The sequence below is a fragment of the Pleurodeles waltl genome, chromosome 3_1 (assembly GCF_031143425.1).
Source record: "Pleurodeles waltl isolate 20211129_DDA chromosome 3_1, aPleWal1.hap1.20221129, whole genome shotgun sequence".
NCBI lineage: Eukaryota > Metazoa > Chordata > Amphibia > Caudata > Salamandridae > Pleurodeles > Pleurodeles waltl.
The window spans coordinates 1,235,552,325-1,235,579,772 of NC_090440.1; the positions used below are offsets into that span (position 1 = coordinate 1,235,552,325).

The following is a 27,448-nucleotide window of genomic DNA, read 5'->3' on the forward strand; positions in this document are numbered from 1 at the left end:
GTCTCACGGCAGGCGTCGCGTCGATTTCTCCTTGGAAGTCGGGCGGCGTTGTCCTTGCGAGGCCGTGCGTCAAAGTTTCGCACTCACGGTAGGCGTCGCGTCGATTTCTCCTTGGAAGTCGGGCGGCTTTGTCCTTGCGAGGTTGTGCGTCGAAGTCTCGATCGTCCCGAGGGCGTCGCGTTGATCAGCGTCGGTGTGCGGCGTTTTTCTCGCCGCGAAACAAGCTGTGCGTCGAAATTTTCGGCGCACGGAGCGTCCACGTGAAAGGAAGAAGTCTTTTTGGTCCTGAGACTTCAAGGAACAGGAGGCAAGCTCTATCCAAGCCCTTGGAGAGCACTTTCACAGCCAGACAAGAGTTCAGCAAGGCAGCAGGGCAACAGCAAGACAGCAGTCCTTTGGAGAAAGCAGACAGGTGAGTCCTTTGAGCAGCCAGGCAGTTCTTCTTGGCAGGATGTAGTTTCTGGTTCAGGTTTCTTCTCCAGCAAGTGTCTGATGAGGTAGGGCAGAGGCCCTGTTTTATACTAAGTTGTGCCTTTGAAGTGGGGGTGACTTCAAAGAGTCTCTAAGAAATGCACCAAGTTCCCTTTCAGCTCAATCCTGTCTGCCAGAGTCCCAGTAGGGGGTGTGGCAGTCCTTTGTGTGAGGGCAGGCCCTCCACCCTCCCAGCCCAGGAAGACCCATTCAAAATGCAGATGTATGCAAGTGAGGCTGAGTACCCTGTGTTTGGGGTGTGTCTGAGTGAATGCACAAGGAGCTGTCAACTAAACCTAGCCAGACGTGGATTGAAGGGCACAACAAGATTTTAGGGCCAAGAAATGCTCACTTTCTAAAAGTGGCATTTCTAGAATAGTAATATTAAATCCGACTTCACCAGTCAGCAGGATTTTGTATTACCATTCTGGCCATACTAAATATGACCTCCCTGCTCCTTTCAGATCAGCAGCTGCCACTTCAACAGTGTAGGAGGGCAGCCCCAATGTTAGCCTATGAAGGGAGCAGGCCTCACAGTAGTGTAAAAACGAATTTAGGAGTTTTACACTACCAGGACATATAACTACACAGGTACATGTCCTGCCTTTTACCTACACAGCACCCTGCTCTAGGGGATACCTAGGGCACACATTAGGGATGACTTATATGTAGAAAAAGGGGAGTTCTAGGCTTGGCAAGTACTTTTAAATGCCAAGTCGAAGTGGCAGTGAAACTGCACACACAGGCCTTGCAATGGCAGGCCTGAGACAAGGTTAAGGGGCTACTGAGGTGGGTGGCACAACCAGTGCTGCAGGCCCACTAGTAGCATTTAATCTACATGCCCTAGGCACATGTAGTGCACTCTAATAGGGACTTACAGGTAAATTAAATAGTCAATCATGGATAAACCAATCAATAGTACAATTTACACAGAGAGCATATGCACTTTAGCACTGGTTAGCAGTGGTAAAGTGCTCAGAGGTCAAAAGCCAACAACAACAGGTCAGAAAAAATAGGAGGAAGGAGGCAAAAAGTTTGGGGATGTCCCTGTCAAAAAGCCAGGTCCAACAGCTGCGAACTTCTGATTATACTTGGAGCGAGTCCATTGAATGAAAATGAATAACAAAAGACAAATTCATAAGTTTGATTTTATAACGATTTTGTTGTGATTTACAAAAGCAAGTTTAATGGTGGAGCATTTAAGTGCTAATAATTATTGTTATTTTGCTGAAAGACTCTGTGATATGTGTAGTTCTATTGTTTTGATTTGTTTTTGCTCTTAGAAATTCCTGCAGCAGACCCAGAGACAACATTCTTACAACAGTGATGCTCCTTTGTAAACCAGTGTTTTTGTTTCTCTTCCCTTCCCAAAATCCCTGTTCCCAATCCCTTTCCCCCAGAGACTATTCGCTTGTTCCCTGTTCAGTTCAGATACAAGGGAATAGTGTTTAGGGGTGAGGGTTTTATTCTCTTCGGTCCCGCAGAACCTGGAATTCAGGTGAGTGGACATGGTCTTGTCAGCTGTATTCTGCAGCACACATAGAAAAAGCAACAAATCTACTAGAAATGTAAGCATTACTCCTAGATTTTGCCATGCTAAATCTGCCCCTGGGCTGGCGTTAGATTTTGGCGCAGCTTCCAGTTTACAAAATGTTCTAAATCTGAGGCAGTATCAAAACACAACACACATTACACACACCTTCCACGCAAAGTGCTGCGTGTGAAGGTGCCATATATACAAGGTGGCTTTAAGCCACAAAAAGTGGCTTCATGCCACATGGTAAATATGGTGCAAGGCATTGCGCCACCTGAGCGTTACCAAAAGTGACCCCAGCCTTACCAAAAGTGGCGAATGGGGCACTTACACATGCCCCAAAATACCTAGTAAGCTTAACCCTTGTGTGATGCACAATTCTACACATAAGTACAACTAAAACCTTGGGTCGGTAACATGTCATTGAGCCTCCAGTGGCAAATAACATGTCTCATATCAACAGCCTAAAAAATGAATATTGATTTTACACTATCAGAGGAGCAGAGGATGATGGCTTACCTCCTGCCGACTTGCCTGTCCTGGATTTTGCAGATGACGTCGATGACTGCCAACGAGCAATAAACAGACTCTCCAGGATGTCCTACGATCACTCCAGACACCACCAGGGAGGACACACAGCATTGTGGGGTCTCCACATGAACCACCCATCTACCAACACACGCCACCAGGCAGCACTCACACAGCCCTGTACTCCGACGACCCAGAGATCAGATTTCAGAGGACAGTGGTAGGAGTCCAGCGGGAGCTCGCCGAGCAGGTGCTGGTGGGGATGGAGACCATGGCAGGCTGCCTAGAGGGAGTGCGGATGTGCCTCAGTCCAAATAAGGACAACCCAGCTACCATCAGAGGAACCGACTCACCGCTACGTGGACTCCAGCAGTCTCAGGCTGACATAGTTGCTGTCATAAAGCAAATGGAACAAAAATTACCCTCCAAAACTGGCAGCAGCATAACAGACAATAGGCTGGGGGCTATGCAGAATACTCTGGAGTCCATACAGTGGGAAGTGGCCTCTCTCAGGCCTCTCTCAGAGAAAACATGGCTGCCTATAACCGCAATGTTGCTGCTGTGTTGAAAAATCAACAGTTCCTCCTTGCTGCAGTGATGCCTTATGTGTTCCTACAAATGGCAGCTTCCGGGACATTTGTTTCCACATCTCTATCCCCTGAAGTGTGTGTGGCCCCCTCTACCTCCAAAACAGCACCGCCTTTTACACAGAAGGCACCACACACATCAGAGGATGAAGATGTGGAATAAATACCATTCATAAGGAAAAACACCTAGAAGCACCAGTCTGTGCCATGTGGACAGTTTCTTCTTAGTTCTGGGCTTAAGATCGTGCCAGTGTTGTGACAGTAGGATATTTGCCCTCTTCACCCAACCACTGTTGATTTGTCTGCTATTTACTGACATTGGGGGTCATTCCGACCCCGGCGGGCGGCGCCCGCCGGGCGGAAACTGCCCAAACACCGCCCCGCGGTCAAATGACTGCGGGGAGCATTCTAACTTTCCCGCTGGGCCAGCGGGCGATCTTCAAAAGATCGCCCGCCGGCCCAGCGGGAAAGCCCCAGCAAAGATGAAGCCGGCTCCGAATGGAGCCGGCGGATTTGCTGGGTTGCGACGGGTGCAGTTGCACCCGTCGCAATTTTCAGTGTCTGCCAAGCAGACACTGAAAATCTTAATGGGGCCCTGTTAGGGGGCCCCTGCACTGCCCATGCCAGTGGCATGGGCAGTGCAGGGGCCCCTAGGGGCCCCACGACACCCGTTCCCGCCAGCCTCTTCCTGGCTTGCAGCGCCGCCATGGAGGATTCCTTTGGCCAGGGGAAAACCGGCAGGAAACCGCCGGTTTCCCTTTTCTGACCGCGGCTTTACCGCCATGGTCAGAATTGGCCAGGAAGCACCACCAGCCTGTTGGCGGTGCTTCCGTGGTCGTTGGCCCTGGCGGTCAATGACCGCCAGGGTCAGAATGACCCCCATTGTCTCTTTCATACCAATTGGCAATTTTCTAACTACTCACAAATGCACACTACTGCTGACCATATCTAATGAAATGACCCTCAACCTTTACCTCTCATTGTGTTACATATGACTAACGTTCACTCATGAGGTCTGTGAACTGGACTTTGTATAGATTTCACAAATACACTTGCACCTGTACATGAACACCTTGTACACATGTAGCATTTCTACGTTTACTGTGATCCATCTACTCAGCTAAAAGATTGCATTGTGTGAATCCATGTCAATGTGTACTGAATATCAGTACATCAGTGAATTACTGTTAGACAGAAAGCCACACACTAGGATCCTAACATGAGAAAGGTGAATGATGGTTTTGTTGGTTACAACCAACTTACTGAGTAGTCTATATAAATTTTGAACAGATATCCTTTGAAGTTGACATACGGCATGTATGGCTCTGAAAAAAGTCAATGGTAATTTAGCCAGTACAACTTATTTGTGTGGTACACAAGAAGTAAACCTTATCAGTGATGGGCACCTGTAAGTGTTGCAGAATTCTGTTCCAAATGTGTCTGTTGTCAGATGATTACCTGTCCAAGATAAAGTATACATACACATTGTGAATTGCTAAAACACTGGATGGCAAATGTATGCACTAGTTGATGGTATGTAGCAGCCAATCTGACAGCTCCTGGGTCATAGGGGATGCACATGGTAATCCTTGTAAATCAAGACAGTAAGCATACCCTAGCCCATTCCTCCAACTTGGCCACTGCACTCATGAGAACCTCCACTCACGCAATCAACTTACAAAATTATTAGTCTAAGATAAACAGGGTTTATTGTAAAACCATAGACCTACAACTTACCTAAAAACGACCCTCTGCTAAACTAACCTATACTAACTTAACTTAACTAACAACTGCACCTGGCTAACCTATTCTAAATTTATCTTACACATGTAACACTACACTGTAAACATTGGCCACCGGCCCCCCACCCCCTTTAAGAGACAAGATACAAGTAGGACAACATAAACTATCCTAATACTACCCACCTAAAACCCAATCTAAATTATGGACAACAGTAAAAGGAGGGAAATGGGAGGCTGTAGATCAAAATAAGGTCTTTTTTTTATTTTCTTTAGTTTATTTTTGATGTACCACATCATTCTCCTGTTGTCTGCACTCTCCTCCTCCAATTTGTCAAGTCTGGCTAAAAGTCCATGTCCCGTCGCATGTCTTGTTCAAATTGGTTTACAACAAATGCAGCAGGTGGCTGTACAGGTGCCTGGCTCCTGACAGGTGCAGCTGAAGTGGAGGGCCTTGGACATACAGAGGCCCTCTGCACCCCTGATGTCTTTCCAACACTGTCCTTGTGTGGCTGTGGCTGTGGCTGTTGTGGAGTCCACCATGTGCAAACGCATGCCATTCCCCAGTTGCCTTTTCCCTGTGGAACCTCCTCCCCATTCTGCGGTATCCTGCTTCCACTTCTATTATATGCCGGTAGAGTTTGGCCCTCTTATGAAAAGCGTGCCTCTGGTCTGGTGTCATATTGGCAGCTGAAATAAGAGGAGAATCAAGCATCAGATGAAGCATTGGGTGGAAGTTGAACAGACATATTATGTACACTGTAACTATTTCCTACCAGCCATCTACAGTATCATGTACATGTCATTGGGATGACAGCTATCCATTGTTAACCATTAGGGCCCAGAGGTGAGTGGACAACATTGTACATGATCAACATTTGTGTCATCAAACTTGTGAGGAACACGTGCCCCAACAAGTCTGGATATCTTATGTCCCTGTGCATAAGGGGGGCTATGCATGCAATCCTTCATCTCAACACCCCTGGTGAAACATCAAGGCCTGTCCAGCCATCATCGGTGCAAGGTGGGGCCATATGATTGGGGGCCTGGAAACTTTCCACCGGCTAGTCTAAGGTTTGGTAAATCATCATTCATGTATCCTGGTGTAAGACCTGGCCTGAGTATACAATACAAGGAGGCACACCATTGCCCATGACGTGCCCACATGTACAACTGATGCAATGTCCCCAGAAAGTTTGGCCAAAGCCTGACCTGCACATCAAAGTTGTATATAGAACTAAAGCCCCCTACCCTGTTCTATGTTGTGCTACATGTGTTAAATGACACACACAAGCTGTGGGGGTGCCCTTAAGCCCACAGTGAGTTTGGACCTGCACTGGGTGCTACAACAGTATCCCGATACACATTGTACATCATTTGCACATGCATGTCAGACATCATCATTAAACCAGGTACACATACAGCATTCACATCATATGTGATGTGACCTACATCACTCTCAAATATCATGGTGGAAGGACCATGTTGTGAAAACTGCTGAGATCTGGTGTGGGAAAAATCAAAGACTTTTCCCACAACCATCTGAAGCTGAGTTGTCTACTAATTGTGTATACTACTGACTGTTGTTCAGAACAATATAGGTCCTTGCAGTGCTACTAGCCACATTATATATATATATATATATATATATATATATCTTAAGGGTAGTGAGGCACCAGTGGTGCATGTGTCTCCTTCATAAGCTCCCTAGAGACCTCCGAAGATATAGCCCACATCTGTACCATCTTGTGAGTAAGTGTAAGCTATGTGTGGCACAGAGTGCTGTCAATAGTGCTGTGACAAAGTGGTTGTCAACAGGCATACTTTGTACATAAGCAGCTTCCATGGCATCTATCATGATAGACATCAATGAATATGTGGCCAGCTATTCTAGTTCCTAATATTCACAATTCCATGCCAGCACACGTTGTCTCTTGTGCTACAAGCAAGCCATTTTCATTGCACAGCATTCCAACAGACATGATGTCAGCATCCATACTCCAATGATATCATATCATTGGTCGGGCAAAACCATAATTCATAGCATTCCACACTTCAGACTGACACACACCAAACCCTAAATTGGCACACATGACGCACAAGATGGCACTTACTGGCTGCATCGGCGTCTTCAAATCAGGTCACCTAACCAACGATGTAGGGCGGAGGTTCACCTGCAAGTCATGAATGGAAAACATTGCTTAACGTAATTTGTACATATCAGTTAATGGATGACATTGTTCACTGTCAATTTGTTAGGCTGAGTGAGCAAGTCATCCTAGATGTAGATCAGAGCAACTAACAAACATCAATGATTAGTCAATCTCATACAAGTCTCATATAATGTAGACCCACGCAGCTACAATCCATCACTCTCCTGACATTTCTGTGAAGGTTTTCACTGCACCATTTATACACGGCACTGTCATGCAGATGTTTGTTAGCTCTACACCCCCATGACCATATGTGACTGCATGACACTGTATACTGCATCTGAAGGGCATGCAATGGTTGTTGCAGTGGCTATCCCATTGTGACACCCTTGGCATTTAAGACTGCCCCAGATGTTACAGACATCTGCCTCATTGTCACAGCAAACTGACAAACAACTGCCCAGGAGCTATGTGTGTATTCCAAAGTGCAGAGGAATGCCGTGATACATCTTTGTGTGAAGTAAGTAATATGTGTGTGCCATCACAAGGTACACACACAATCAATAATGCTACAGCAGTTTACTCATCTGAAAATAGTTGTATCTACCTGCACATTGAAATCATGGATGTATTGCCAATAGTGTGTGGCCAAACATTATTGGCATGGTATACCATTATTTGTCCAGGGAGGGATGAGAACATGGGCACAGGCATATGCCTCAACACAGCCACACTTGCTCTGTGGTCCAAAGATGCATTTGTTTATTCAGGTTAGTGAGTAATGTGCTATTGCTAGAGCAGATGCAGGGCAGCCCCATACTGTCAGTGAGATGCGACAGGCCTGTGGAACAAACTTAGCACATGTGTGTGTGGTTATAGACAAATTTTAGGGTGTATGTGATACACAATGTACAAGAAGAGGAAAGTGCTAGCAGTCTGAACCCAGTGTATGGTCAAGCTCCCTTACATGCCTTTGGCCAATGACACAAAGTGGCTGATTGAACGACAGTGGTGCAGCACCAAGCTCATCACTATAGTCTTTGTGGCCCTCGGTGCACCCCTTACCCCTGCCATGTGTGCACCTAATGAGAATTAAGGCACAACATGATGCAGGTAGGGTCAAACTGCATCTATTTATGTGTAGGAAAAAGATGTAGTCAGCAGGAGTTGCAACACAACCGAACATCATGACTTCTGCTAAGTACAGAGGGGCCCATCACATGCATTTATATGCCCTCATATAACACCTGCTCTTATCAGCCATTCAGAGTGCACAAAATATGGAATTTAGTTATTTCTCATGTTTCCCTGTGTCTTATATATTTGCCCCCAAACAGGTTTTGGGACCCCCTCCCATACAGGCCTCATGTTTGCTGCTCAATACCGAGTTGCGCTATGCATGCATCCACAACACTTTGGAATGGTTGCGCAGGGAAAATGGTACATCTGCCGTGCCTTAGCTTCATTATTGTGCATTTGAATGGCAGGCCTAAGTTGGCCCTGCGGCTCTTCATACAGGTAACATACAACATGTCCAGATCCATAACCATGACATGCAGCACTCAACCATATCTGCAACTGCCATGCACATGCAAAAAATGGACATTGCATGGAAATGGGATACTTACCAACTGCTCCATCAATTTCAAAACCCAAATGATCCAGCAGATCTTGCTCCCTTGTTATGTGATCTAACCAGCGGTGCTTCAGTTGGTGATCATTTCTTCCTGTCGCAAACAGTCTTGTCAGGTGGTGGTGCACCTTGTCCCACCGTAGCTTCCTTGCCTCTGTGGGGTAGCCTTGAGTCACTCGGCCACCCGGTACCAGCATCATGGGGAGGTAGTACTGTTCCAGCTATATGAAACGTCTCAGCTCATTGGCTGACATCTTGCCCATTCTCCCTTTCCCTGACATAATGGGCTGCAGTTCACCCAAAAAAAAGATTTCCCTACAACTACCCCAACTATCCCAACAGCTATATTACCCCAGACAAACATCCCACAACATGGAAACAGAACACGTACAATACAAATGACAGGTTAAATGACAAATAAAACACAATAGCTACTGGACACAGCACAATAACAATAAACACTCCAAACACTCCAAAACTCCAACAGCACCAGCTCCAAACACCCTCACACAGTGACAGACAATAAGACTGTGAAGTGAAAGTGAAAGTGGACTTACTGTACCATATTTGCAAGCAGGATGTCCTGTTTCATCACTTCCTGGGTCTGTTCGTCACGTTTCCAGTCATGTGTCATTTTTTTACGCATTATGGTCATGCGTCAATTTTTCCCCCATTTTGTTTGGAAATGCCTGTGGAAGTGCGATAGACGTTCAGGGGCTAGGCTTTTTTAGCTTAGGAGAATAGTATGGTGTATGTGCATGATTGTAAATTTTTAATGCATGACAGTCATGTGCCGTATTTTTTCACATTGTGCGTGGTAAGGCCTATAAATGTGCGAAAGAAGCTCAGGGTCCAGGCATCTTTTACCTGTGGAGAAAAGTATGAGGTTTAGATGTTTGCGACTACATTTTTGACACATGACAGTCATGCATTGATTTTTCACCATTGTGCGTGAAAATGCCTGTGAACATGTGATAGATGCTCAGGGCCCAGGCATCCTTTTACTGACGTTGCAAAGTGTAGATCTGAGGTGCATACACCATTTTTTTGACGCATGACAGGAATGCGTGAAATTTTCCAATGTAGACCTTGAGTGCCCCTAGATTCACTTAGCATGTCACATGGGCTATGCAACAATGTTGTATATATGGTATGGATACATGTGTGTAAGTATCCTGTCATGTCATAACAGTGACATTGGTACATTGAATCCATAGGTTTGTTAATGATTCTGCTGTATGCAATTACTCATACCTTGTGCATATCTGCATGTGCAGCTACACTGTGTCCACATACATGTTGACACATGTACTATGAGTGTACATATGTGTTTGATTTTCTAATTTGTGGGAGTTCTACATTGTTATGTCTGATATACAAATGTACACAAACCAACAACACAACATATGATGGCCTAGGTCCAACACATAGTAAAGGGTGTGATAACCATAACAATTTGTACTGAAATAATGCAGTGGACTAGGACAGGGTCGACATCACACTACCCCTGCTAATTTGCATGTGCATGTGTGTCCACTCTGTAATGTGTTGTTGGTTTTTACTTCATGATTCTTTGCTACATGTGTGACATATGGTTCCCCATGGATCTCAGTTGAAGGAGATGGTATGTGCACGTGTTACTGAAGGTTGGTATATGCTGTGTGTGTTAAAAACATGTGTAGTGTCATTTCTGTAACATGTGACCACAGCGGTGTGTTCATGGGATGTGAAACCTCACCTTACTGTCTTCCTGCATTGACATATGTTGGCATTTGACAAATGCATGTGTAGTCACATCAGTGCCACATATCTTTCCGGATGTCGGAACACATGTGAAGGTCATTTCTTACAATCACTGACCTTGTGGTATTTATGCCCTTACGTTTGTGCTAGGTTGCCTTTTTTTTGTTTTAGAATCCATACGCATTACCAGGCCTGAGCCATTACAGTGGTGCGTTTGTGCTGAGATATGTGGTATATGTGTGTATGCCACCAACTAGGCACTCTCATTTGTACTCATCATGTTTGTTATGACTGTCACATATAATGGCATACTTCTGTGTAGCAGTGTTGCAGTCTGGCATAGATGGCAGCCTACTCATCATCACTACTGTGTGAGTTTGTATGGCAACACAAACCCATGGTTGTATGTGAAAGGGCAGGTTAATGGAGCACAAGTTACCTCAGCCCCCTATGCACATGCATCAGGCCCCTGACAATGTCATACATTTATGTAGCCAGAGCAGCAGTGTTCTGGATTTTGGAGCAGGGATGTAGCCTCTTCATTATTGCTACTCAGCAGAACAATGCACACTCCCCTGCAGACAGACACATGCACAATTGTGATCAAACTGACTGGGCTATCACATTTTCCTCTACGGTACTTGATGTCAGCCTTCCCCTCTCAGGTGCAAAGCACTGGGCACTTGCATATGTAAGACATGTCTCATCATTTGATGTCCTTAGTTATTTTCATTGGCAGCTTGTTTAGGGTTGCATATCTGTTGTGACTTCTATTTTGGGAACGTTACAGGGTATAGATGCTGTTGTCTGTCATTGCCTCCGGTCATGTTGGCATGCAATGGACAAATACCAGGTTATGGTAGTGACAAATTTGACTGGGTTATGTACTGACCTGGCCACCCTCTCTGTACATATGTTGAATGTTGTCATGTAGACATTGATGTGTTGCACAGTAAGCATTGGTCTATGTGTGTTCCTTTTCTATATTTTCCCGCATTACTGCTAAGGTATGTATTATTTCTTGCATTGCTTCGATTCTTTTGGCTGCTTGCACTTTCTACACATCTTCGACAGCAACATTGTCTGGTCATAAATGGACAGGATGCAACATGTGACTTGTGTAATTTGTAGATGTACACATCTTTTACAACTGGCTACATGATAGTTACCATCCCATTGATGGTATATTTTAGATGTAATGAGTGCCACACACACATGACATTACACCTGCCACAGCACTTGTGTTGTCTCCAAGTGATCTCCAATGTTGAATTAGCAAGTATCTGAGGGTATCTCTCAGCTGTCCATCCACATCCTCCGTTGAACATGTGTATGCATTTCCTCCAGTATGCCACAACCTAGGTAACTCTCACCATGACTGAATGATGTTGAGGTGTGTAATCATCTCAGTGCTGTATTTTCATTGGCCCATCAGGGACCTCAGGACAGTTGGTTACCCTGCCACAACCTTAACCCACCACTGAGCCTCCCCCCTCAGGAAACACCAGATTTGTGTGAAAAGTGTGCATCTTATGTACATAGGGAGTGTACCACACTCTGCCTATATTCCACCCAGGCAGATATTTGTGCAGTGTCCCATTAAATTCTTAGATCCTGACGATGGGTCATGTGTTTGGCTAGTGATTCTGTACCCATAGCTGCTTAAATTGTCTTGAAACACATTGTGCACCACACAGACAACTTGTGTGTGCCATTAGTGAGGTACGGTCTACCATGTCTCAGGGTTGTGCCCAATGGCAGTGCCAGGGCATAATCCCATGGATACACTGAGCAGGCTCTGCATCTAATATTGGTTACAATCCTGTATATATTGGTTATGACCAACCTGGCCCATCAGGGACCTCAGGACAGTCGGTTACCCTGCCACAGCCTTAACCCACCACTGAGCCTCCCCCCTCAGGAAACACCAGCAAAGCACCCACCCAGCGGGCCCATACCACCGTCCCCAGGACACGTCAATCAGCAGTGTGTTCACCACTACAGGGATCCCAGGCAACCCCACAAACACAGGACGATCAGGGACATGGGGTCAGTGGCAGTGGGCACACGGTTCAGGGGACAGAGGCACAGGAGAACAGGGAAGCTGGGAGGACTGCTGTGCGACAGGGAGAGGACAGGCCCAGGGAACCGACCCTCCACGAGGCACCCTCAAACATCATGGGAGCGCACCACCATTCCCAGGAAACCATGGGCCAGGTACTGGCCAAGTTGCAGGAGACCCAGCGGCTGCAGGAGGGACAGAACCTTGGGATCAGGGAGGACCTAACAAAAAAATACACCATCCTGGTCACCATTGCAGGGGTGCTGGATGACATGGGCAAGACCATGAGGGAGGCAGTGGCACAACAATGGGCGCCTGACACTAGCCACACCGATGAACAGCCTTCCACCTCCACCGGCGATAGTGGACAGGAGGCCCAGCCACAGGACCAACAGGCCACCAGCACCCCACCTCCTGCAGAAGGAGAACCACCCAGCAAACGGTTCCTGCAATCCAGGCAAAAGACAGAGAACATTGCCAAGACCCCGCCAGGAAATAAGACCCTCCTGATTGTCCCCCTTCTGTCCCACTATGTCACCCTGTCCACCTTGAACTGCCATTGCTCCACTTCCTATGTCCCCTTGGACAATGCACCTGTGATACCAATAGACTGGTCTCTAACTGGACATTCTACCACCATCACCCCAGCCACTTGCACATACCCCCATACATATTGGCACAAAAATAAACACCCTTGAAACAAATACCATACTGGAGTCAGTGTCATGAATCGAAAAATGTATTAGCAAAGCATTGCAACGTATATGTTCAGTGAAATAGTGAAATATACTACAGGATGACCTTTGGTCGGCAGCCGTACATATAGCAGGAGCTAGAATGGGGCACACAGATCTGAGAATAGAGAATCCAAAGGGTACAGTCAGTGTGCACAGACATAGGGTAAGAGGCTGCCATGTGCAATGTCCAAAAGATTACTGAAAAGTAAAGTTGAGTTACAATCTCATAACTGTGTGTCACTGGAAGTACTGCTGTATAAAGTTTGTTCTGTTTTCCACATCATCTTCATCTGCCTCCTTTTCCTCCCTGTCCACAGGCTCCACCGCTGCCACAAGACCATCTCCAGGCTCATCCTCCTGCAGAAAAGGCACCTGACATCTCAAGGCCAGGTTGTGCAACATACAGCATGCCACAATGATCTGGCACACCTTCTTCGGTGAGTAGTACAGGGATCCACCTGTCAGATGGAGGGACTGGAACCTGGCCTTCAGAAGGCCGAAGGTTCTCTCAATAATCCTCCTTGTAAGCCCATGTGCCTCATTGTAACGTTCCTCTGCCCTTGTCCTGGCATTCCTCACTGTGGTCAGTAGCCATGAGAGGTTGGGGTAACCCGAGTCATCTGTAAATATCGAGGGACAACTGTTAGACAAACACTAAACCTTAGGGACAACCCCATACCCAGACACCTACTTATACTGGGTGGGGACTTTGGGCTTACCTATTAGCCACACCCGGTGCCTCTGGAGTTGGCCCATCACATAAGGGATGCTGCTACTCCTCAAAATATAGGCGTCATGCACAGAGCCAGGATATTTGGCATTCACATAGGAGATATTCTTTTTCGCCAAACACACCATCAGCACATTCATTGAGTGATAGCTTTTCCTATTGTAAACCTGTTCATTTCACCGGGGGTGAACAAATGCCACATGTGTACCATCAATGGCACTAATGATGTTGGGGATATGTCCCAGGGCATAGAAGTCAGCTTTCACTGTGGCCAAATCATCCACCTGGGGGAACACGATGTAGCTGCGCATGTGTTTCAGCAGGGCAGACAACACTCTGGACAACACGTTGGAGAACATTGTCTGAGACATCCCTGATTCCATGGCCACTGTAGTTTGAAATGAATCACTTGCCAGAAAATGCAGCACTGACAGAAACTGCACGAGAGGGGGTATTCCTGTGGGTTGGTGGATAGCTGACATCAGGTCTGGCTCCAACTGGGCACACAGTTCTTGAATTGTGGCACGATCAAGTCTGTATGTCATGATAATGTGTCTGTCCTCCATTGTCGACAGGTCTACCAGGGGTCAGTACACCAGAGGATGGAGGAGAATGGTGGGCAAAGGGTTATATTTCCACATAAAATGCACAACTGTTGCTTAATTTAGGTCAGACAAGCAGTATGTGAAGTCGAGAGTCAGATGATGGGCCAAGGTCTGCTGTGACGCAGTTAGGTGCAATGCCATGTGCCCCCCTGAAATGGCGGCTGCTGACCTGTGAGGAGGGACAAGTGGAAATGAGGTAAGTGCGCTGGCGTTGTGCGCCACTGCGGTAGGCGGTCAACGACCGCCGCACAACTTTGCATTGGTTATCATTGGGCCCTATGGGTTCCAGGAGCCAATGGCGATGTACGCGGGCGGTGACGGTATGCACCGCCACGGACGTGAACGCCATTTTCTAACCATTCACTCACTTGCTACCTGACTGTCAACAGGAGAGGACCTACACTGCAAGTGATGCTGTGACATGAGTCTGGAAGCGCAATGGCTGCAGTGTCTGGGAAAAGGGCCCCTGCCTTCACAGCGGAGGAGTTGGAGAAACTGGTGGATGGGGTCCTACCCCAGTACACGTTACTCTACGGTCCTCCAGACAAACAGGTGAGTACACTGTGAGCATGATGTGTGGACAATGCATGTTTGGAGTGGTGTGGATGTAAGCCACATGTTGGGGGGTGCTGATGCGTTCTGGCCTGAGTGCTGCATGAGAGGTCAGTGTATGTGCGTCAGGGCATGAGTGGGAACTGGGGGGCAATGAGTATGCCGGTCTGGACAGGTGAGTAATTTCCTTTTCTGCTGTCTTTTCCCTCTAGGTCAGTGCCCACGAGAAAAAGGGTATTTGGCGTGCCATCGCCAAGGAGGTGCGGACCATGGGGGTCTATCACAAGTGGAGCACCCACTGCCGCAAGAGATGGGAGTACCTGCGCCGCTGGGCCAAGAAGACAGCGGAGGCCCAGCTGGGGCTGGCCTCCCAATGTGGAAGGGGTGCCCGTCGCATCATGACCCCCCTGATGTTCTGCATCCTGGCGGTGGCCTATCCAGAGTTGGATGGGCGCTTGAGGGCATTACAGCAGCCACAAGGGGGTGAGTACAGATTCTTAATCCTGACTTTGCTCGCTTTAGGAGTTAGCTGGGTGGGGGATGTGGGCTGTGGGTGCCCTTAGGCCAGGGCGATCATGCCAGGGTAGGTCTCTTGTGTGCAGGCTCTGAAGCACTCCAAATCCAATGGTGTAAGTGGGCATATACTACTGGGCAGGGTCCTGTGGGTGTCAGGTGTGCAGATGCTGGCGTTAGGCATTGTACCCCATGGGCTCGTGACTACCTTAGTGACTGGTTGGGCATGGCCTAGTGCAAAGGGCACCTCCCTGCGTGTTGTGTATGCCAACGGTAGTGTTGTTGCTGGCATTGACCAAGTGTATCCTTTGTCTCTCCCCCCTTTTTGTTTTGTCACCCTTTCCTTGTGTGCATTAGCATCATCTGGTGGAGGAGCAGAGGCACCGGCGATGGAGGGAGCTGCATCCCACATGGCCCATGAGGCCAAATCCACTGAGGGTGAAGGCACCAGTGGGACAGAGGGCGAGGGGAGCACCACGACAGGGACAGGAGGGGAGACCAGTAACAGCTACTCCTCCTCCAATGGAAGCTCCCTGGTGGTGGAGGACACTTCTGTGACCACCCCAACAACAGGTACAGCCACCACCCCCCCACCAGCACTGCCCTCCCAGCAGCCCCTCAGCGTTTTTCCCGTGCCCACTCACCCAGGAGGGTGGGCATCTCCTATCTCCTTCGCCCCAGGCACCTCAGGACCTGCCCCAGTCAGCCTTGCTGCCCTCAGTGTAGAGGCTATTGACCTCCACGGGATCAAAGGGGGCACCCATCAGGGCTGCCAGTGTGCCACCGACTCCTGCAAAGGACCAACACATTCCGCCACCTGCCAAGGTGAAGAAGGTGTCAGCATGCAGCACGGCCAAAAAGCATGACCCGCCCAGCAAGGCCTCCACCAAAACTGCATCTGCCAGTGCCAAGGTCCCAGCAGTGTCTGCCAAGGTGGGGAAGGTCACGAAAACCCAAGCCAAGGCACTTCACGTCTCGGAGACTCCAGGTGAGGGACTGGTGCCACCATCAGTACTGACATCCCACCAACCTGTACCTCGGAAAGCACTGCCCCCTGCACCAACCGCCTGCACCTCCCACTGCACCGCCGCCTGCACCGCCGCTGCCACAACTACAGTCAGTAGCATCATCCCCAGTGGGAAGCCGTTCGAGGCTGCAGGAGACGTCCTGGTGTCTCCTTCCACTACTACCAGCACCTGCACCACCGCCAGCACCGGCAGCATCTCCGCTGCAGACACCGCCGCAAGCACCGCCACCTGCACCGCCATCTGCCCCGCCACATGACTTGCCGGTGCCACTACATCTGTCATCAGCAGTATCCCCAGTGGGACGCCGTGAGGGGATGCAGGAGGTGGCCTGGACCCTCCACTCACCACTTGAAGCACCAGCACCGGCACTACCCGCAGTTTGCATCCTAAGTTGCCGCAGGATGGAGTCTGGCTCTGCCTCCATGGAGTATCATGCTACCTGTTACCTGCACATCTCGTTCCTCAGACACCCAGGTGAGGGAATGGGAACTGTTACATCCCAGGTGCAGCATCACTGGGCACAAGGCCCCCTCCAAAACCAGTGGAGTTATGCATCCACTATCACTTTTCTTGGTAGGATGAAGCAGACTGGGCACAAGACCCCCTCCAGAACCAGTGGAACATGTCACCCACTTGAGAGACTGTGACTTTGCACTCCCCAGGAGCAAGCACTGGGCAGAGCACCCACTTGAGAGACTTGAAAGACTGTGGCTTTGCACTCCCCAGGAGCAAGCAGTGGGCAAACCACCCACTTGAGAGACTGTGGCCTTGCACTCCCCAGGACCAAGCAGTGGGCAGAGCACCCACTTGAGAGACTTGAGAGACTTTGGCTTTCCACTCCCTAGGACCAAGCAGGGGGCAGAGCACCAACTTGAGAAACTGCGGCTTTGCACCCCCCAGGATCAAGGGGTTGGCAAAGCACCCACTTGAGAGACTGTGGCTTTGCACTCCCCAGGACCAATCAGTGGGCAGAGCACCTACTTGAGAGACTGTGGCTTTGCACTCCCTAGGACCAAGCAGTGGGCAGAGCACCCACTGAGAGACTGTGGCTTTGCACTCCCCAGGACCAAGCAGTGGGCAAACCACCCACTTGAGAGACTGTGGCTTTGCACTCCCCAGGACCAAGCAGTGGGCATGTTGCACTCTCCAGGAGCAGTGGCGTGGTACAATCTTCCAGATGAGGTGCCCCCCCCCCTTCCCCCTGAGGTGCCTGTGTGTTTTTGACCAGATGCCCCTGCAGTGTTCTCTCCGTTTTGAGGCAGGAGTCAAGTGTGGGCTTCGCCCATGTTTGTTTGCCCACTGGGCCACGGACATTTGCAAAGGACAGTGTACGGCCTTCTGTACATATTGAAAATATTTTTATATACTGTTTACAATTGTTAACTTTATCTGCATATTTCTAAATATCACTGATTTGGTTCCAAACAGGGATAACATAGAGCAGTCAGGCATAGGTGTGAGCTGCATCTGTTAGTGGCGGAATAGGCAGGGGTGGGCACATGTTTATTCTTGGCAAACGGTGTACTTTACAGGTGGAAAGCATAGTTTAAAACTGCACTACAGACTACAATGAAAGACCGGAGTGATGTTTTACAGGGCTACTTTAGTGGGTGGCACAATGAGTGCTTCTCTTTGCTAGTAGGATTTAGTTTACAAGCCCTGGGTATATGTAGTACCATATACTAGGGAATTAGGAGTTAATTAAATGTACCAGTCAGGTGTAGGACCATATTATTATGTTTTCACAGGAGAACACAAGCACTTTACCACTGATTATTTTCTGGGGGGTTACAGGGTGTAAATGTAATGTTGCTGCATGTTTTTGTGTGTATGGCGTTGTGTGTGAGGGTGGGGGTGGGGGTGTTGCGTGTTGCATGTGTGTGTCACTCTCTTTTTCCTCCCCCCTCCTCTGTGTGCTAGGTGCAGTACTCACCGTGGTCGTCGCCGCTGTCTTCTTTGATATTCCTGGTGTATTAGCAGATACACCAGAATCGGCAGGTCCTGTAGTTTGGGCTCCATGGCGTCCTGGTTCTTCGTTGAGTGTCAAAAGGTGAGTGGTTCCCCTTCTATGTACTGTTTCTGCTGTGCTTTTGATGGCGTTGGTACCACCCCGGAAAAGATGGCCGATTGGTGGGTTGTGATAGGGTGGGCAGTATATTGTCTTCCTCCTGTCTGTTGGCAGTTACCGCTGCGATGTACGTTGCTACCGCCGTGGCGGTCTGAGTGTTAAAGTGGCTGTCTGTGCTGGCGGTTTCCACTGCGGTCGTGATCCCATTTTTTTTGCCGCCGGCCTGTTGGCGGTATTACCGCCGCTTTAACACCGACCGCCAGGGTTGTAATGAGGGCCTGTGTGTTCTTCTGTGCCCTTTATTGCAGGCACACTATTCCACCATTGTAGGATTGGCAAATGGAGTCATTATCCATGGCTGTATGCCATAACCTTGATCAGCTGCAAAGGAATGAAAGGAGATGTGTTGCGAAAGCTTGATAGTGGTTTGGAATATACCATGGAAGTTGTTAGTTGTATGTGGACTGGTGACTCAGACTTGCTTGTGGTATGGCCTATGTTCCTGTTCTTGCAAAATGGTTTCATTGGACTGTGTTGATGGACATGATAATCTTGGGTAGTGGCTCAAGGACCTGGAAATGTTCATATTGATTCCAAAATAATGGTTATACTTTAGCAAAAATGTGTTGCGTAGAGCATATTTGAGGCAGTGTCCTTTTGTTTGATGGAACCTACTGCCTCTTTGCACCACAATGGTGTCCGATGTAGAGAAACCATGGTAGCCCTAAAAAGCCAAACGATGTCATCCATTTCACCATGTGGTACTACACATGCACTACAACACTTAGTTACCCTTTGTGACAGATGATAGTTGTGCCAGCTATCAAGTGTACGAAGGTGTGTATCCCACATTTGTAGAACGATCTAATTTGGTGCAGTATTATCCCTTAACTTCCATTATATGATTTATCACAGACAGTTTCAACACATGCACAGTGCAGGCTTTAGGAGGGGACAAGCCTATTTTTCACATGGGTCCCTTAATATGGTGCATGTAAGGTCAGATATGTCCTCTATACTCCTGCTGAGTCCTACTATGGCATCCATGATCTTTACAGTTTTGCACAAACTCTGCACCATAGTGGAAAATTTATATTCTGCGGAATAGACATGGTGGTGTTAGGGGGCGCTATGGGGTGCATATGAGGTGGCACTGGAGTAAGTGCTGCCCCATTTCTAATGATTGTGCCCCATGGTCTTTTATGGGAGGTTAATTGGTATTAGTATGTGTGAGACACAATGCAGAAGAGAGGTGTATGTGCACACTACAGGTATGTTATGTATATGTAGAAGATTTGTAGTTGGTAATGGCAGCACTTGGATGGCATTTGATACAGATGCTGCCAGAGGCTTGCACGCCATTATTCACGTGGGACTGTGCCTATGTATGACTTTCTTGAAATGGCTATGGTCTATGCCATTGACATGGCTGAGCTATTCTTTGGTGTAATGTGTGTGGGGTCTGTATTTAGTTGTCAACCAGTGGACATCTGTAGTGGTTTATGACCAGCTTTTGTATGCAAAGGGGACATTGCTTCATCTGTCCACACCTGGTGTGCCAGTCAGGGTGTGGCTGTGTTATATAAATGTGGGTGTATGTGTTTGTGAAGTGCAATGATTGCGGAGTAGTGTGGCTTGTTGCATATGTGTTGTTGCCTGCACATTTATGTTCCCCTTCTCGTGTATTTCATGTGGTGTTTATCTTGTTTGTTGTGTTATGGGTGTAATGATTGGTATGGTGGCTTACCTATGAGTAGACCATTGCCATATTGCCCATCCTGGAACCAATCATTGATAGTGGAATGGCAGAATATGTAGGCATCATGGATGCTGCCAGGATATTTTGCTATGATGTTGGTGAAGAGCCCATATTGTCCACAATGGCCTGCACATTGATTAAATGGGTGAGCTTGCGGTTCCTATATAGGTGTTTCATTGCTGCAGGTGGCACCAGTTGGACATGGGTGCAGTCCATTGTACCCAACACTTGTGGGAACCCAGCAATTTGATAAAAATCTTGCTGGGTCTACTGCTGCAGATGCTGGGTGTTTGGGAAGCAGATTTGGTGGGGTGTGAGGTGTATGATAGCATCCATGACCTCAGGTAGGAGGACCAAGAAGGATGGCTGGGACACACCAGCCACTTGGGCGCCCGCTATCTGAAAAGATCCAGACGCCAGCATATGGAGGACAGTGAGAAGTTTTGTCAAGGGTGGAATCGTAGTGGGAGTTTGCACCCTTGCTGTGATGTGTGGCGCAATGTGGTGCAGCAGGTGTACAATGGAATCCGGCTCAGTCAGTACATCCTGATGACATCTTGTTCCCTGAGGGAAGAGATGGTTGTGCTCTGTCTGAAGATCCTCTCATGCCTCGTGCGCTGCCTTTGTGGCTGCTTTGGGGGTGTTTAGGCTTGCTGCAGTGGTGGTGGAGGGACCTGCTGTTTTCGCTGACATCTGCGGTGTGTGCCAAGCTGGAGCAGTACCACTTCTATGTTCTCCTGGAGGTTTCAAATGCTCCTTCTGTGTTTTTCCTTTGAGTGTTGGTGTGTGGAGCTCGTTTTGACATCTGGTTTGACAGGTGTTATATTTTGACGCTAATTGGACTTAGTGAAATTTTTGCAGTCCGCTTCGTTGGTATGCATTGTTTTTTTTGCGTCTAGAGGTAAATATGGCCCTTGAGGGCTAGTGTCATTTTTAGGAAGGGAACGTTTATCTTGCATCTTATTGTCACAATCAGACGCAAGGTGGGTTGGCGCTCCCTAACAATGGCGTTACCTCCGATATTTTGGGGGTGCAGCATCAAAATATAAATACTGAGTTAAGTTGGCAACACTTTAGCGAAAAAAATTATGCTAAGACGGCGCAAACATTTCATAAATATGGGCCTGAGTGTTTTGCACACTTCTGTCATTGGGCTATTCTTGGGCTACATATGGTCTCTTTTTCCTCTCATTTTTTAAACGCTAATGTGGCCCTAAAAGGCCAAAATCACTGCGCCAAATCCACTAAGTGGCGCAATGCACTTTGTAACCCTTTGTGCTACATTATGCCTGCGCAAGGCATAATGTATGCAAAGGGGGTGTTTCCCCTGTTAGGGGAGTTGAAAAAATGGTGCAAAGAAACCTAAGAGATTTATTTGCATCATTTGTTTCAGCACTGTTAACGTCTGCTCGGAGCAGGCGTTTAAAGGAGACACACTATTGTTTACAATAGGCCTCAATAGGCTTTGCAGGATTAGCGTCAACATTTTTTACGCTAATTCTGCAAAGCGTCGAACACTAGTTCCCTAACTCCGCCATGGTGCGCCGTATCTTAGATATGGCGCACACATGGTGGCATTGGGGGGGCTAAGAGGCACAGGAAGCTCCACTTTCCTTCAATCTGTCCCTAAATGTTTTAAGTTTTACCAATTTGAATCTTTGAAGATGGCTTCAGGTATGCCACACTTTTGTCATAAGTAAGACTTTTAACACTGTTGTTGTTTTGTAGAACACTCTGGAAGGCTGTAGTAGAATACAGGGTAATTAAAGATTTCCTGGCTAAAAAGAAGGAAAGTTTCAATTCTATGAAAGTACACACAGGCGAGGATTATGCATTCTCTTCCTCACTTTTATTAAACAGCAGCTTCAAAGTATAAAGATAAAACATTCACTACATTTCCCATGAATACACAGATGTGGGTGACCATGGCAACCAGTAACCAATCATAATGCAGTTCACAATGTATAGATATCCATGACGTTGTTTTTTCTTCCTTCTTCTTCGCTGTAGGAAGTGAAGGTTCAGGCTTCCTTAGTCAGTCGGAAGTTTGTTAAACCGGTTGTGAGAGTTAATGAAAACCTTAATTATCTTCTCAATATGCATCCAACGAGAAAATATTAGAGAAGTAAAACATTCTATCTAATGATATTGTCAAGAAACATGTTTTCTACAGAACATAAGTCATCTGTAAAACTACATGTCAGAATGAACAGTTGGCATATCTGAATACAATAATACAATTTAATAATTCATAACAATTCACTTCAAGAAAAAAAGCCTCTGTGTTCTTCATAAAATAGATACTTTTTGGCTAGGGCATTTTTCATTCTATGTTAGGATTGGAGGTGAGGATTATACAATTTCAAATCTTAGGCTTCATATAGGGGTTTGAAACAGAACTGCTTGAACATAGTCTCAGAAGAATAGTCTGCCTCATTCATGATATTCTCCCACCTACCTAAATGAATTTTGAGGCGATGGCTCCCTTGGCAAAGTGATTTTTAAACTGATGAATGTCAATGCCTGCCTCTGACATAATACACTTACCCACCTGGAATTTGAAGGGGAGGAAACCACCTTGAAAGGCTTCAAGAGAGCAATCTGTAACTGTTTTTCCACTGGTGGTCTGACATCCACCGTCAAATGCTCATATGCCTTGCATTGTACTGCAAATAGTTTAGGAGAGTCTTGAAAAGTCAGGCAAAATACTGACCTGATATTTGTTTTGGTTCTCCTAGAAACCTTAAAGGTTAGCCTCTCTGGCATGAAAACACTTGCTGATATGTTTAAAGCTCTGACATCGGATACACTTTTGCAAGATATCAAGCAGAGGAGCCTGGCCAGTTTTGCTGAAATTTCCTGATGCAAGAGGTAAAGATTGTCGTGCCAGCTCAGCAGTAGCCTCAAAACTGGATTAACATCCCACAAGCCAGCGCACCTGGGTTCTGGAGGTTTGGATAGCCTGATACCCTTCATACTTTTGCACATCTAATGGTGTTACCAACCCGGAGACTGTCAAAGGGACTATACCCTGCTGAAATCGCTGTTTCAAACAAATTTACTGTGCAATAGGCTAAGCATGATTGTACAATCTACACCAGGAAGTTTAGGACATCAGTAATCTCTACGCCCATAAGTAAGATATGCTTCTCCACACACAAACACATCAATCTTATTCAAGCCAATTGATATCTTTTGGAGGTACCGGAGGCCCAGGCTTACTGGATGAAGTGATCAGTGTCACTTTATTTTCTCTGTGTTGCCTGAAATTCTACAAGCCATGAGCCTCAGATGTCCCTGGAGAACCAGAGGACATTGACGGCTGTGAGGATCTCGAAGGGTCTCTGGGCAAGATAGCAGTTCTTTTGGGTTTGCCCAGGATAGTTCCCTCAGTGACGGGAACCAGGCCTGGGATTTCCATACTGTTTTTTTAAGAATATTGATGCCTTCTGACACAAGACTTAAGCCACCACTCTGGGAATCAGAAGAAAAGGATGGGAGGCATACGGTTGCTCTGTCGTAAAATCTTGGAGGAACGCATCCACCACCAAGGCTCCGGGATCCGATCACCAGCTGAAGTAATGAGAAAGTTAGGCATTCAGTCTGGATATGAACAGCAAACTGCATAGACCCCACCTGTCCATCTGAGCCCAGAACACTGAAGGAAGTAGTTGACAGTCGCTGGAGTCCTTGATTTACAGTTACAGTCCGCAACTGAGTTCTGCAACTCCTGTAGATACTCCACCATATCTGATATCTGAGGTCCAAGTCAGTAATGACATATGTCCTTTGCCAGTTCCAACAATGCTCTTGATCTTGTGTCTCCCCCCCCCCGAACCAGTTGATGTATTGGACCAGTGAAATGTTGTCAATCCTGAGGAGAATCAAGCACAAGACTCAGTCCTGAGTAAGGGAGTGAATGGCAAAGAAGCCTGCCAGGAGTTCCAGACAGTTGATGTGAAGGTTGAGTTCCTCCTCCCTTGATTTGCCCCTATGGAGATCTCTCAGCATCTGGCTCCCCAGCTGTGATGGCTGGCATCTGATCTCTCTGCTGTCCCAAGCCTCCATATGGTCTATCCACCACTGGAGTTCCATCTTGGCTTCTGTCGTCAGGGGAATTGATTCCAAGTATGTAAGGCCCATCCGTAAGTGAACTGCCTTCAGCCTCTGCAGTGCCCGATATTGAAAGGGGACCAGGAAAAATCACCTCGGTTGATGATGACGACGATCCAACAATTCTGGCCAACTGACTTAGGGATATCCTGCTGATCCTCAGGACCTTGGTCAGTTCCTTTGTGATTTTGCATATCTTCTGATCTGGTAAGCTCGGGGATGCAGATTTAGGGTTGATGAGAAAACCCCAAAAGATCATATTTTGGGCAAGGGTTAACTCCAACTTCTGGCCATTGATCATGAACCCCAGGTTCTGGAGAAGTGTAATAGTCATGGTCAGGTGTGTGAGTAATTGCGATTAGGACTGCTCCATGATGAGGACCTGTCGAAGTAGATGACCAACCTGACCCCTTTCCACCAAAGGACTTCCACCACTGGCTGGAGGAGTTTGGTGAAACACCTTGGTGCAGATGATAGTCCGAACAGTAGTGTCTGGAATTAGTATATCTGGCTCCTCCATGCAAATTGCAGGATGTGCTGGTGTGGTGAAAAAATTAGGACTGTAAGGTATGCATCCTTAAGGTCCAGCAAGACCATTCATTTGTCCTGTAGGAGGAGGTCCCTCAATAGGTGTATCTCTGCTATTTTAAAATGATGGTATATCCTTATCTTTCTTCTCCAAAAGGAAGAGCTTGCTGAACAATCCATGAGGGTGAAGTACTGACCTGCTAATTGCCACCTTGTGCAAAAGTTTCTCTACCTCTGAGTCGATAAAGATTGTCTCTTCCTCTGAATATTATAAATGAGGAGGTCTTACTACTGGCACTGGAGTTCAGTAGAACTCTATGTGGAATCCTTGCACCGTTTCTAGTACCCACGGGTCTGCAATAACCTCGGTCCATTTGTGAACAAAATATTTCAATCTCCCCCCGAGATTTTGAGGGAAAGGAAGGATATGGCTTGCCATCAAATCCTCCTGAGGCATTGGCCCCTCCTCCCGCTGCACATCTGGTTCTGCCTTTACTGCCTTCCCATTTGGGGAAGAAGAAAACTTGACAACCATCATGCCATCCATTGTTCGTCTTGGGTTAGCCTCTGTAGGAGCCTTAGTGATCTGGTCAGTCGAAGGAGCGGCCCCTGCCTCTTCCAGCCCCAGCAAAAACTTTGCCCAGGAAAATTTTCTTGATGGAGGATTGGGCCTTATGTAGCACCGAGAAGGTGGCCACAAATTTCCCCAGCTCTTTAACAAAAGGGTATCTAAAGAGATGACCCTGTGCCACAGCACCTGCTTCCGATGTTGCAAATTCCGCTAGTTTGGTGTCGATCTTGAGCAACAAATATCATCTTGTCTCCGCTAATAAGGCACAGTTGGCATTCCCCAGGAGGCAGACCGCCCTCTGTGCTCAAACCGCTGCAATATCTATAGGGAGTGGCTTGCCTATTTGTTTGGAGTTTTCTGCCAATTCAATGATCTTAGTGAGAGGCCCCAAGACATCAAGTAAGTTATCTTGGCACCCTCTCCAGGAGCGATCAGTTCCCTTCTTAAGGTCCTTCATGTATCTGGAAAAGAAAGCACACATTTCCAGGTCAATCTCTGGCGTTGAGGCTAAACTCCTGTCAGGAGAGGGTCATGGGCACTGCGCTCAAAGACAAACATGTACTTCTTTGTCCAGGGAATGCTGTATTTTGCTGCTCGCGTATTCTCTCACTTTATTCTCTGAGAACCACTCTGAGGACCTGGGGGGGTATTTTCCCTCTAGTTCAAAAAATATCCATGGAGTATGATTTCCCCTCTACCGCATTTGAGGCGGCAGAGCCGGGGCACCATGTACGTCGAAGTCTTGGTCCTCAGCTGAGGAGCAGCCTTCGTCTTTCCAACCCTCCCCTTTTGTGGGTGATCCTTTGCCTGGGTCAAAGTTCATAGCGACCAAGTCACGTTTTTTTTCCAGGAATATCATACCCCCAGAAGGATGCGTGTTTTAATGTGCACGCACTGTTATAGAAAGCCCTAAATGTGTCCCGCATCATGTACTAGGGCCTTATGTAGCCTTTTAAAGGTAGTATGCTGAGCCCATCTTCTGGGTCAAGTTGTGACCCTGACCCCCCCCATAGAATGGGGACATTACCCTATCTACACTTTCCTGCAGAGGTGCAGGTGCTTTGGATATAGCCACTGAGAGAAGCTTTTCCACCTCAGCAGGAAGACAGCATTGGGGTGGCCATTCCTCTTCTGACGCAAACCCAGGGTTTCATTATTGTGAGATTGTGAGCAGCTAGGCAGAAAAAATCACCTGAAGCCACCGAGACTTTGGAATACATTGGGCAGCCCCCCTCGCAGGTGTTCTGGCTTAATCAGTATGCAGAATGTACGGAAAAACAGTGAGTCAGCTGCAGCGGCAGTTTTAAAGACTCAAACTGGACTTGCTGTGTACAGGCGGTGCAGTGGCCATAAAATGAATCAGACCGCACTTGTGGTGTACGGGCGGCTGAGGTGGCCGGGGATGAGATGCAGACCACGTTTGTGGTGTGGAGCTGGGGTTGGTGGAGGTGGAAATTAGAGGAGATCTACAGATGCAGACTGCCAGATGTAACCCTAGTATGTACAGCTGTGCTGAGGAGTGTAACAAAACTGCTGTCTCAGACTGCAGCTCGCCTAATGGAGTTTATTGGCAGCGTAAAAGAGCGCCACCTAGTGGACCTGCTATGAGTTCTAGAGGAAAAATGCACTTGGGCCGAAGCCTAATGCACAAAATAGAAGTGGCAACACACACAGTTCAATAGCAAATGTACAACAAATAAAGGCACTTCTTTATCCCACTAGCACCACAACACTCAAAGAGAGTTAAGGAAAGTAGGGACTTAAATGACTAGTAGTAAAGAAGAAGGAAGAGGA

General features: G+C 47.4%; 1 protein-coding gene across 1 annotated transcript in view; it reads right to left on the bottom strand.

The window, feature by feature from the left end:
• Positions 1 to 27,448, bottom strand: part of LOC138285079 (contactin-associated protein-like 5) — a 2,160,239-nt gene that overhangs the window by 512,885 nt on the left and 1,619,906 nt on the right. The window lies entirely within an intron of this gene.